This window comes from Otolemur garnettii, unplaced genomic scaffold (genome assembly GCF_000181295.1).
Source record: "Otolemur garnettii isolate 467f Iridium unplaced genomic scaffold, OtoGar3 scaffold00005, whole genome shotgun sequence".
Lineage (NCBI taxonomy): Eukaryota > Metazoa > Chordata > Mammalia > Primates > Galagidae > Otolemur > Otolemur garnettii.
Genome location: NW_003852400.1, coordinates 46457739 through 46471755, shown reverse-complemented (window position 1 = coordinate 46471755; position 14017 = coordinate 46457739). Strand labels below are relative to the sequence as shown.

The window sequence follows — 14017 nt, the reverse complement described above, 5'->3', positions numbered from 1 at the left end:
GAAACATCTGTCTCTAATACAGTGATTGGATGTTCCTCAAGAATAAAAAAACCCATCATATTTGCTTCTGATTTGATGTGATTGACATTCCCAGCAAATATTTAATGAAATGTTTGGCAATAGAATGAAAAATTAAGTTAAAGAAATACAAACAGTAGAAGGGGTCTGTTCTCATCATTGCCTATTTGTTGAGTTACCGGTGCTCTTATGTTTAATTCATACTAGAATGCTACTCTTAATCAGTAGAATTTGTTGTAACTATAGTAGAACCCCATAGTTTGCCACCTCCCTACACCGACCACCTCCTAAGTTGACCTAATTTTCATAGAGGACACGCACCATGTGTAGGTATGCATCATTGCAGGAGGCCGATTTCCTTGTGTTGACCAGTTTGTTCCAGTCCCTTGGGTAGTCAACTTACAGAATTCCTACTGCATTTTCCAGGGAGTAGCATATTAATTTCTATTTATGAACTTTTAATATGTATTTATGACTTGTGAGAGTTTAGTTTTAAACACAAAATGAGCAGCATTTGTTCTCTGGGCCTTTGGTGCCATAGACTGCTACCTGAATCCCTCTCTGAACTACATGGTCTTCCCTGTTCAGTCTCTCCTTTCCTACTGTGTTATGCCTCTTCCTCTGCCTTGTGACAATGACATCTATTGTCATTGTTTGTCTCTGTTGCTGGTAGTCATGGTTTATGACATTGCACACACATAGAAAGCAGCAGTGTCAAGTCATAAAATCCTATCAGAGTGTCTTACAGGGAGATCTAATGAACTGTAGGAAGAATGTAGAGCAGAGAGTAAGAATCTAATGATAAATCTTATCTAGACACACTCAGTATTTTCAGAATGAACTATATAGGTCTCTCGTATTTGAGCACTTTGTCCTGTGTGCCTTCAGTAGAATTTGTTTTATAAAAACTCACGAAGAAAACAGAAACCCACTGGTTGTGCTGTTTCCTTACAGGAAAATAAAAATGACTACAGAATGGCACATTCAATTATATTATTTTACATCCTCCAAAGAGACCCATTTTAAATAAAGCTGCAACAATTTTAGCCACTTCTACATAAGGAAAATCAATCCAGATTGTATGCATATATACTCCAGCTTTCATCCCCACTCCATTTCATCTTCCTGTAGGGATTCAATGAGTTGTAAAGAAAGTAAACACATGAGATTAACATAAGGGCTTTCTCAGTGAGTTAGTAGCTCTCCAAGGTGATTCTACCCTTTCTTGGTCTCCACTATGGGCCCTGGGCTATGGTACGGAGTGTTTTTCGCATGATTGAAGTCCTCCAATGTGTACTGTCTTCAGGATGAGTTTATTAATATATGTTAACTCAGAGTTAAAAGATATTCAATAATATTGTACTATGACTGGAAGAAGACTGCTACTATAGCTTATCATCCATAGTCTGTCTTTTCTTTGTTAATTCCAGTAGTAGGAAACTTTAAATAGGCACTCAGCACAGAAGAATGGGAGGCTGAACTAATTGATCCACTCACTACACAACTGAATCTATTACTAAGTCAATTATTACTAATAATGAGAAATATTTCTAACCAAGAGACCAAGAAATGTATCTTTTCTCTCTTAAACATCCAGTTGGTCATTTCCCTTCCTATTTGCATTGTGAAGCTAACAGGCTCTGCAGGGATCAGGGATAGTAGATTTCCATGGGTCTGACACTCATGAAAGAGGCCAGTCAGTCATTCTTCACAGGCCGTGTGCTGTGACTTTAAAATGCCCTTTAATTGTAGGCTGCCCTTTGGTTCCATCTTGCCTTGCTCTTCTGACCTCAGTGCTGGGCTAGGGTAGAACTTAACCGTGACCTTCTCACTTAGAGCACCTAAGTTAGAACATTGGGAGTGGACACTTTCATATCAGCTCATGCTCTACCCTTCCATTTGCACCTGCCTTTTCTATTATTTTTGCACATTAAAGTATAAGCTGCTTTGAGAAAAGGCCATGTGCAAGTTAAGTCCACATTCTCTTCTTCACCAGAGCTTTGAAAACTCATTCATATATAGTATCCACTGGATATGAATATACACACACATATACATATAACCCAGTTTGAGATTGGTCCTAGATTCTCCCAAGTAATTAACTCTATTGAAGTATTTCCCCACTCAATTTTATGCTTCCTATAGTACGCATTTGCTTTGAGCATCATGTTACAATTATGCTGGTCTTTAAAGTGTCATTAATATTCCCTGTATTAATTACATCTTGTTAGCTATGTTGGCAAAAACTGTCTGTTTTCGTCTGATGTTATTAGATGAGCCCAGAGGCTAAAATGCAACTGGCAGATCCAAGAAAAGACTTCACCACTGTTAAGTTGCCTTTCCATGGCACAAAGAGAAAGGCCCTGATTTGGGATTTCCTGGCTCACACGTGATTTCTTAGGTTTCAACATGGTAACACACCTCTCCACTGAGATCAATTTGTAAATTCAATTCATATTAAAAATACCAGAAAGCCAAAGCCAAGGCACAGAATTAGCGAGGCAGATGTAACACAAATATAAGAAATTTTGTTCTTGTCATCCTGATCTTCACACTTTTTATCTATGTTTATCCTCGTTATTCCAGTTAAGAACATTTGAAATTAATTTAAGCAACAGAGAAGGGTTTTATGCTAAGCAATCATGAAGGCGAGAAGAGAAGACATGACAACTAAAGGCTCTGTGGAATCTGGGATGGAAACTGGGAACGGAAAAAGGACATAGGGTGAAAACTAAGGAAATCTGAATAATGGATGGACTATAAAATTTTAAACAATGACAAGAACTTCCTGAATCAAATATCATACCTCACCTTAAAAATCTGTATTCTAGAGCACTAAGATGCTAAATGCTGCATCAGTTTTTAGTAAAAGTAGGCCAATAATTTGGTGAAAAGAGAAAAGTTCTATTTTCTGTAGTAAATGCAGAAAAATACAACAAATTATCCATAGATGTTATGTAGCTTCCTTGTCCAGTTTTGTGAACATTAACCTATGCCAATTAAAGTGTTCATTTTAAATATGAACAGTGTCATTGCTTATAATCAAGAATCAGTTTAGGAAATAAGACATTTCAGTACTTGTCAAATCCCTGCCATCCATTTCCCTTCTAAGAACAGTGTCAAGTCATGTATTTTAAGCATCTCTCTCTTACCACTTCTGTAATATGCTCTTCTTCATTTCCCTTGTAAGATGTGTGGTTTGTTCACTCAACCCTAAATCCTATTCTTTCATTATACTTTCTCTACAGTCCAGATTTTCAATCTACAGAAAGATCAGAAACATATTCCCAGCGTGGAATCTCTTATTATAATGAGTTAAAGCTCTACTGGAATATCTTAAACTGCTGTGGCATCTGCACAGATCATGCTTTGTATTAAGAAACTACACATGGTGGTAGATTTATTCATGTCTGCTCTCCAAAATATTTGCTTACTCTATTAGTCTACAATGCCAAAACTTCCAGCAGCTTCCTCCTCAGCCTTCTTGAGGGTAGGTAGATATTTCCAGCAAAAAGAGTGTGAACCCTAATCTGGGAGGTAAAAGATCTGGTTCCTAAATAAGATTGGTTTTGAATAGACTGTTTATCCTCAGGGCAATTCTGTTTCCTGCCTAGCACTTTCACCACTGATAAGTTGAATCGGGTCCCTTCTAAGTCTAACAATTTATGAATCTGGGGTGCAGAAAATAAAAAGGATATGATCAGAGGAAAACCAGAGTAAAAAGTTAATTTCAGCAAAAACACAGAGGTGTAGATCACCTTATCTCCATGGATGGTAAAGGTTAGTCACAGACTTCTCCAAACTATTCTCTTGGCACAACCAGAAAGCTTTTCCTCCTGCCCCTAATGAGAAATCAACTATCCCTTTCTGATTTCACGTGGCATGCTGTATTCCTCATAACCATTTATAAGTCCCACATTTGATTATGATTATTTATGAATACTTTATCTTAAAGTATGGAGTCAATGAATAAAAGAAATTAATATGTGAAAAAATACCATGTCAGTCTTATTTGGGTACAGTAAGTAAATCAAAATTCAAATGCCTCTGTCTTCCATGCCTGAGGAAATTAAAAGGTTAAATACATTATCTACAAGACATTACAAGTCTTTTGACAAAGCATAGAAGAAAACATTAGTATCCAAGCAACCCAGATAAAGTGCTTTTTAATTTGGCAAGCTTAAAGCAAGAAAAAAAAAAAGATGTGTGTTTTAAGAGAAAAATTGCTTATAGATCTACCCCATCTTAAGCAGGCAAAACCAAATTCTCGGAGCCCATAGTCTATTGCTCAAACTTTTATAGAGGTGCCAGGAAGAAGTCAAAACTGTATAAAACATAGCCCTCCCCCTATTTCATTTAAGACACTTCTCATCTAATACAGAAGAACAGAATTAAGAAAAATAATTCTTTAAATAAGACAAAAGGGCAAGTCAAGAGCCCGAGTAGTGGCTCAGTTCAAAGACCATCAGAAAGCCTTACAAAGAATCAGCCAGGGTGGGCGGAGTGGCTCACACCTGTAATCCTAGCACTCTGGGAAGCCGAGGTGGGTGGATCACCTGAGCTCAGGAGTTGGAGAGTGAGACCATCTCTCCCAAAAAATAGAAAAAAACTAGCTAGGGGTGGTCCTAGCTACTCTGGAGAGTGAGGCAAGAAGATGGCTTGAACCCAGGAATTTGAGGTAGCTGTGATAGCTATGATGCCAGGGTGATAGAGTGAGACTCTCCCAAAAAGAAAAAAAAAAATCAAGCCTGCTTTACACTCAGCAAGGGGTAGTAGACCAGAAGGTCTACCCAAAAGAGGAGAAACACTGGGCTTTACTCAGGCAAGAGGAGTGTTTATGTCTGTGTGTGTGTGTGTGTGTGTGTGTGTCTATGTGTGTGTCTTTGTGTGTACACATTTTGTCTTTCTTTGGTGGGTGCATTCTGTTTTTTCCTTTGAATCTGGACTTAACTTGCTTTTGATTTTGTAAAATGACTGAATAGACTGCAGCAGATTTACTCACACGTCATGCTTGGTTGACTGGCCAATGAGGAGACCTCACAGAAAATCAAAGGATCTGGAGGGGGAGTCAGAGGATTGATTCTCCCAGCTTCCAAACTGAGCAATTGTCTCAGTCTGGCAGTGTCCTGAGACCACAGTCATAGATATTTTTTGGCATTATATTCATGATCTGAAAACAGGAATTTTGGCTGGGTTCAGATCCCTTGATCAATTGGACCTTAATTGACCCCTTGATCAACTTTCTGATAAGTTAAGATTGTTTTCATATAACTCTGTATTTCCAAATTCTAGTAGCTATTCCAGCCTTTCACCTTGAAAGATCTGTTCTAAGAGTAGTAATAGCTCCGCTGTTGCTAACACTTAGGTCCTGCACTATTCTTTGTGTATTCTCTGTACTCTGCCCAAACCTTTGTAAATAGGCTTAATAATATGCCTCTTAAGTTGTGCTAATGTAAGCAGGCCATTATGATTTTTTCCTGGAATAGTGAGTGATACAAGTAGACTGGAGAAAGGACGTGGATGTAGGGACACGTGATAGAATAATCACAATACAGAAATTCTACATAGTTGGAAAAATCAAAATATGTTAAGTTTGAAGAAGTAGAAGATCATGAACCACTCACCCAAAATGTTTAATGATGAATGCGTAGAGACACCCTTGAACAGAAATGAACATGAGAATGAAGCGCTGGTGCCTTCCTCCCATCTCCCACAGCTCTTCTCCGCCCTGAGCTCCAGGTTTCCCACTGCTGTGCAGCACATGGTTAAGCTCCTCAGGCATTTGTCTCCCACTTATCCTGCTCTATGAAGCCTGAACTGGAGTATTACAATACAGAGTTATTGATCTTGGGACTCACAGAAGTCATGAAATCAATAGAAATTGTGTGTGAAAAATGAGTATGTATGTGAATTTTTGTTGGGAGTGGAAATCATTGACTTTCCTTAGATGCTCAACTGAGCCTGTAATCCCTACCCCCATTCACACAGTGTTTTAGTGTGAAGGATTTATTAATTTCTGATCAAAGGTCCATGAAGGTGTCTAGTGGCACAGTGAACACAGTAGGTACAAAGTGCACATATTCTGTTGTACTGCCCCAAAAGGCAATAGGTTCTACTATGGTGTTCGTAAGTTAAAACACGTGGGTTCATATCATGAATGTAATTAGCTAGATGACATTGAAAGTTTTCTTAATCTTTTTGATCTTAAAGGAACAAGAACAATAAAAAGACCTACATCAGAGTATAATTAAGGAAAATAAGTGAGATATTGCTAATATGAACTCCTTGTAAACTATAAAGCACCAATGCCCCATTCAAGAGTATTTTTATTTTAAATGATACTCTTTTATTTAACCTAGAATAATAAAACTCCAATGTTGTGTCCAGGTATAATTGTTTTATGTATTTTAATAACTTCTGTCATATAATATAAAAAAGTTATTATGAGCTTAAACAATCCTAAAACTAAAGGTCTTCTGAAATTCTTCTCATAACAATTTCTACACAATTAAATGTTGTTATTGCATGTTATTTAAATTGAAAATATTTTTTAAAAATGGATTTGATATCTGAAAATCTTTGTCAGGAGCAGTATCTATTGAATCATGTATTATCAGTTCCTTCCCTATTATGTGAAAATTTTTGAGGTACTTTGATGCCACATTTATTTTAGTGCCTGGAATCAATTCATTGTTGTGAATTAGAGACAGCCTTATCACTGTAAAGAATTTAAAAATTATTTGAATTCAACCTCTGATCTTTATTATTATGTGATTGTGTGTTTGAGCTTCTTTAGCTACATTTTGAATAACAACATTTAGCTCACTGAAAAAATGGAGATAATTCTGTGGGTCCTCTGTACACTTTCTTTGCACCTTCCTACCCCTCCACCCCCCACCCCTTGGCTGTGGAGCACTTCTCTGTGGGTACGGGGGCTGCTTTGATATAATTAAGTTATGGAGAGCCTGGGAGTTCACATTAACCTCAAAATGATCTTTAATCAATAACTGACTGGTGCCAGCTTCCTCAGCCAAAAATCACTCCCCTGCAAAGCCATAACTTTCTCTCTAGACCTCCCTTCTGAGATCAGCCCAATGCTGACCACCATAGAACTCTGCCTACGTCGCATCTGTGCTGGCCCTCCTGCCCTCTTACTCCTGCTGGCCTCATTCTCTTAATGGATTTACCTAGAAGCTTTTTAAAAATAATTCACTGGCATAGGGATCATCATCTCAGCATTCCTCTGGGGAAACTGACCTAAGTCCTATTGTTTCTAGAACATTGTGTATAATTGACAAACAGGGGCATTAATTTTATTAGGTATAAAAACTGAACAACTTCCAAGTGTGCTTATTTTGTGCTTAACACCTAACCCTTGAACATCTGAATTATTACATTTTAGGAATGTAATAATTGCTAAAATATAATATTTCAGTCAGATACTTCTATTTTTTATTGTATGAATTTATGAGGTTCATCGTGATTTGAGGGGATATATCTTGAAATGATTAAATCAAGTTAAGTACCAAGTCATATAATTTAAACAAAAGCTATTTGAGAGGAAGAGATGTGTCAAATGGTATCTTGACCAAATCGATGCTAATTGGCATGCCTTTGATTATATTTATAAAAACTCTTCAACATATAGAGAATTCAGCACAATATTGAAATTCAAGTGATTCTTCCTCTTTGGATTAATATGATTATCTTTAGAACTATGTCCACAAATTCATCAGATAATCAAATTTTGGACTACATTTCTGTGAAGAAAACAAAACCACAAAGAATCATTATGTAATTAAATATATAAGGCAAAGTATCATTGGAGAATTGAATGAAATAATCGTGAATCAGGACTCTTCTCTCCTGTTCCAACTGTTGACTTCATATGCTCTTAAGCCTATTACTTAATCTAATTTGTCCAATATTTTATAACATGAACTCTGCCCTTTGTTTCAAAGGATAAACACATTTTCAAAATGATGAATTGATTGATTTACTCTACTAGCTAGTGTCACTTAAGCTTCAATATGAATCATGATTTATTATGTTATTCTGAAGAATTGAAAATTTTATCTGATTTATTATATTGATTGTGGTGAGGAAGGTGGAGACTTAAATTGTCTGAGAGCTACTTTGGGTTAAAGCAGCAGGGTAGTGTTCCATAAATGCTGTATTTGATGTTTTCCTATAATGGTTCAGCTTTTAGAATTATTGAAAACCTCTATTATCCAGAATTTCTTTATCTAGTAAGAAGCTACTCAGTTTAATTTGTACGCCAATGAAATATTCCAATGGAAGGAATTTTTGACTTACCTAAATAATAGTAAAAGTTAGATTAGAAGCATCCATTGCTTTGTAATATTTAAGGTACACATCATGACATTAATAAAAGGTACATGAATTTTCAAAGCCTCAAATTTTATCTTTTTATGCTTTACTAAGTTCACAAAACAGGTAGTAGGAGTGCGATTTCTGAAACTCGTAACAGATTTCACATATTTCCTTCCTTTTACAAAAATATGACTTTAGCATGCCATCATTATTGTCAAAATGTCAATTATTCCATGACCTGGACTTTCTTATTGATTTACCTAATTAAAAAGCTACATAGATTTTTACTGTATTTTCCAAATAAGTTTCAACTTCAAATATACTTTTTTAAAACAAGGAATGCCTATTGGGATGGAGTCTTAATATTTTTCTTTATTTTCTCCTTTTGCTGTATTTTGTTGTTGTTGTTTTTTATTTGCTTTGTTGCATTTGTATTTTCATGAAGGAAATTCCTCAAAGATTACTAAGAGACATAAAAATATGTACATAGGAAACCAAGAAGTAGTCTAGGAAGAAAGGAATAAAATGAAATATCAGCCTATTGCATCCGAATTGGAATACAGATAAATTGAAGTGACCACATCTAAGGTCATAGCCAGAAAAGACACGAGGAATTTCAGAAGGTAAGTTCTTCATGAGTGAGGGAGTTTGGAACAAGTTTCTCCAACTAAATCCTAGAGACAAATTTGTCACTAAAGAAACCTGATGTATACACAAAACAAACTCTCCTATCCAGCCACCCTGACTTTATGAGAGATAGTATAAGAGTTGTTTAAAGAAAATGCTTAAAGAAAGGGAGTCCTGGGGCAGCCCCTGTGGCTCAAAGGAGTAGGGCACTGGCCCCATATGCTAGCAGTGGTGGGTTCAAACCCAGCCCTAGCCAAAATTGCAAAAAAGAAAGAAAGGGAGTCCTGGCCTGTAGTGGCAGAGTGACATAGGAGATCACTCCTGAGCATAACAATTGGGAAGTTTTTCCTTTTCACTTGCATCCAAAGATGAAATTGGGTCAGCAATCAGATCTCAGGACATTGTCACCAAATGACATTCTTTAGAAGACAGTGGGATCACAAGGCTACCAGGTTGCTAATGAAGAGGACGGGAAGAAAGATTTCAGAAGAGATGCGTTGGGGAGTTCAGGGTTGCTTAGTTTGCTGAGATAGTTGTGATTTTACTTTTATACTTATAGGAGATAAGGAATATGCATACACTACATTAGTAACAGTAAAATATGTACTTATGCCACAGAAGAGGCATTGAACTAAGATACCGAAATCTGGAGCTGAGTGTCTTACGTTCAGAGCCGCCATGCCACAGTCTACGCATCCCTGCAGGCAACACATATTAAAATGTCTATAATATTCTTTTGAAGGCAGATTTAATTAATAAGATTGCCCTTCATAAGTTACTACTCAGAAGAATCAAGTTATTTACATTGTTTCATGGAAGAAAACTCAATTTACAGTAAGTTTACAACTTGAATAATTCAGTCAATAAGATGTAGACCTTCAGCTAATGGAGTTTTAAGTTTTAAACCAAGTTGAGTGTGGCAACAAGTTCATATAATAAGAAATCTCTTTATTATAGAAGAAAAGGAAGTTTAATGGTTGTTTTGACCTATGCAACTCATCAATAGTTCCCAGTCTGCCTTGAAAGAATTCCATTTTTAATGGCCTCGTGCTCCACTAAATGGCAAAATTTCAAAGGTTACTTCTAGTATAATCAGCCAAATAGATCAGCAAACAGGTTTCACAGCAGCAGAGCTTAGGAAACCACTGTGTCCTGAAGAAAAGGTCATATATTCAAAGTACTCCATTAAAAGTTGTTTCTACATGCTTATATTAAAATGAATTTTAAATAAAAACAATACAACAAGAATAGCCAAGTTTTACATGTCTGTGTGCTAATAAGTTTGTACTAAATAGCTCGTTTCAATGCACAATTTTCTCAGTATTCTCTGGTTCTTTATTCTCTCCTTTAAAACATGTTTATGATTCCCTCAATCTAAAAACTTCCAGTCCCGGGAGAGACCCCTGATGGTGGTTCCCCTCGTGGACTGTGGGTATCTTGAAGATGGGAACTTCTCCTGTGTTTCTGCTGGTTAACAGTGTACCTAACATTCAAGGGTTGTCTCAACAACTGAATGAACCCAAAGCTTCACTTCATCTCTTAGCTGCTTGATTTTTCTCCTTTTCAGTCATTTCTTACTTTTTTTCATCTTTTTATAATTTTAATTATAAGCATTCTTCAAGATTTTAGCTTAGATCTTCTATTTCTATTATATGTGATATCTTTTATCAATGACACCCATATTTATAGATCGGATTTAAAATGCTATTTCTTCTAAGAGATTTTTCCATATCTTCCTCAATGAAATGATTTTATTCTCTTCTTTAACACGCATTTTTTACCCCAAATATGCCACCTAATTTGTTTCATAATAGTAGTGCTAAAGCCTTGGACACATATGTTGAAGACAAGAGTGACTGCTATCAAAAATTAGAACAAAAGTTATCCTTCAGTCCAAAAATAATATAAACCACATTATTTTCTGAATCTTAAGTGAAAGACAAGTTTTAAACTGAAGAATCATTTCAAACCAGAATAAAATGTATCATGCCTAAAATCACTGAGGTCACTTAACCAGGTTTCATCAGCCCCAGGCAGGAGGAGCAAAGGTGGTGGAGAAGACTCACCTTCTTCTCCTGTCTGAGCAGCAGAGGAAGAATCCTCCCAGGTTTTGCATGGGGCTGGCCACGGCAGGTGGTTCATCGTGCCCAAGGCATTTGGATTCATCTCCATGGTAAACTGACAGTGATGCCCCTTGAACACTCCAGTGGGTGTATTTGCACACCAAAGCAAACTATTCATGGAAGTATTTAGGGGCCTAAAAGAAGGAAAACCAGTGGAATTCACGTTTAAAAAATCTTGCAAAATTCTTGAATCAATTCAGGTAACAGGACCTGGTGGGAGCCCTTGCTGAGGAAGTGAAAGACCCAAAGGGAAGACGTTACAAAGAAGAAAACCAAGTAGATGTGGCCCTGTGGTGGCCTTGATCATCACGCTTAGGAATGTAGCCTCCCCAGCCAAGAAGTGCTGCCTGTCAGAGGATCACGCGCACCCTGGCAGACTCATCAGTCCACACTAAGTGTTGCACAGCCGCCCGCCAGTTCTCAGGGAGGACAGGAAGCAGAATCCCAGCCGTGCACTTGAACTTGGTCTGCAGCAGAACTCCTCAGGAAGCTGGGCAGAGATCTCAGAATGGTCAGCAGGTCACCTCAAGAAGCTTCCTGCTCCAAGTTGCCTGCAGCACCAAAACAGCACAGCAAAAGGGGGCCTGTAGTTCAAAGACGACCTAACGCAGGGTATCGCTTCCTTCACCGAGTTGGGAAGCCTACCTCGTGCAAAGACCGGGGAACAGTATTTCACAAACAGCTGCTGGTATTTTAACTACTGTTGAGGAACTGTGAATTTTTAAACAGACAAGTCACTCTAAGCAAATTACATTTGATCAGGGTGTCACGTTTGATGTTATTCAGAGAACAAGATATTATGTATATCAATGTGTACGCATGAGAGAGGGAGAAAGCGTGAGTCTGTGTGTGTGCGTGTAGGAAGATTTTTCTATGAAAATGTAGACATATATATAAAGAGGATTTGCCTTTATATATGGGGATATGGATACAAGCACACACCCTCCCTCACATAATTGGACATTTCCAAGAACTGAAAACCCATGTGAAGTATTTTAGGTGGCTTCAAAAATAATCCCTGGAGTTTTCTTGAAATACCACTTTTTTTATATTACATGAAAACCAAAACATGACTGTTACTGTTTGTGTGAACCAAAGGATATTTCTGATCTCAGAGCTGCCAATCATAAGGTACTAAAGGTTTGTAAAACATCCACTTCTCCCGAGTCTGGGATTGCCTCTTTTTCTTGGTATCTGTGGAGTGCTATTTCTTTTTTTCCTGTTAGAAAGCAGTACCTTAACTGCTTATGTCTCTGACTGCCATAGTTTTTTTTATTATTATTATTTTTGGATACATAACTCCAGAAAAGACAATAATGTGTACTTCTGTGAGGATATTCCAATGATTTAAATTTCTATTTTTTGATTGTAAATTAGATGCCTATTATGAGAAATGAAGAGGAGAGTATAAAGGTACTGACTTGGTTGTCTTCAGTGGTATTTTGATACCAGCTCATTGTATCATTTCCATGCTGTGAGATTTGGAGGGGATTGTGGCAGCAGCAGCTTCCCTGCCCTTGACTAAGTCAATCTTGAGACCATCGCCTGGAGCAGGGAGCCCTCCCTTGTTACTAGTGAAAGCCTTAGAGGAAAACTCCAACCACCTGGCCTGTATTTTTGGTGGATGTTTTTATTCCCCCTGGGGAGTTATCCAACTTGTTTCTAAAACAAACAAAAGCAGCACAGAAAAGAACAAAAGACTAGGGTTGAGAATGAACAGTAAGTGGATGTTCAGACTTGCCCAGTCTGTGTGAGCTGACAATGGTATTAAAAAGGGCAGTGTTTGGTGTCAGGCAACCAGAATGACCAGCCTGGAGTACAGGCACCAGATAGCTACAAGTATTTTATACAACAAAATTGATAACATGGAAATTATCTTCTGTGTTTGTGCTGGAGTGACCTATATCGTTAATTCAGGATGAACATTCAATGGTAGAGATAGAGAATCTTCTTAGGCTGCTTCTCATCTAAATTAATAGGAATAAATCTGCTAGAGACCAATCATAGTCTATATGGTTGATTCAGGATGAACATTCAATGGTAGAGATAGACAATCTTCATTGGCTGCTTCTCATCTAAATTAATAGTAATAAACCTGCTAAAGACCAATTATAGTATTGGTCCCTGTAGGTATCAGTCATGAAAAAATTATTTGGGCGCCATCCTGGCTCTAGGTGTTATGGGCAAATTTCTAAAACATCTTTTAAAAGATACCAGTTAATTATGATGCTCAATATTGGCAACAAATACAGTTTTGTATGGGCCTGTTGGTATAAACTCAGATAATAATAATAATAATAAAACAGTATGACTCAAATGAGACATGCTTTGCTGAACAGTTTCTGCTCTTCCTATCTGTCCTGTCATGGGAGACTTCCACGTTGCTATTTTGCTATTGTTCCTAAGAAGAAAGTGCCTCTGGTTGGGTTACCAGTCCTTTACAACTCAGCTTGAATTTCACAACAGTGCTTGTGAGAATCCATGTGATATATACTGAAATTTCATCATGCTCTGATGCAAAGCTTACCTTCCATGATATTGAATGTGATATAGCTGTAGAGAAGTACTTCCTTGCCTCACATAAGGATTTCAAGCTCATTTAAATTATGTAGACAAATCAAAGTGAAGTGGCATTACTTAATTTTTGAGCAGGTACGATAAGCAAGTCAACAGTAAAAATGCAAAACATAAGTTACTTTGAAAATTCAACCCCAAATTCCTTGACTTTAGCAAAATAGGAAGTCATGGACTTGAAAATTTGACATTCCCTGTTTGTACATTAAAATCCACAGCCGAAATTATGATTTAAAAAAAAATACAGAAACACGTTTGAACTGTGGACCTTATGGGTACAATTTGAAATTGTTTGCAGCATCTTAGTAGGCTGAACTACTAAGAACACATACCAAACCCAT

General features: G+C 37.2%; 1 pseudogene; it reads left to right on the top strand.

The window, feature by feature from the left end:
* The first annotated feature begins 9580 nt into the window (after positions 1-9580).
* Positions 9581-11799, top strand: LOC111721883 (annotated as a pseudogene).
* Positions 11800-14017: the final 2218 nt, after the last annotated feature.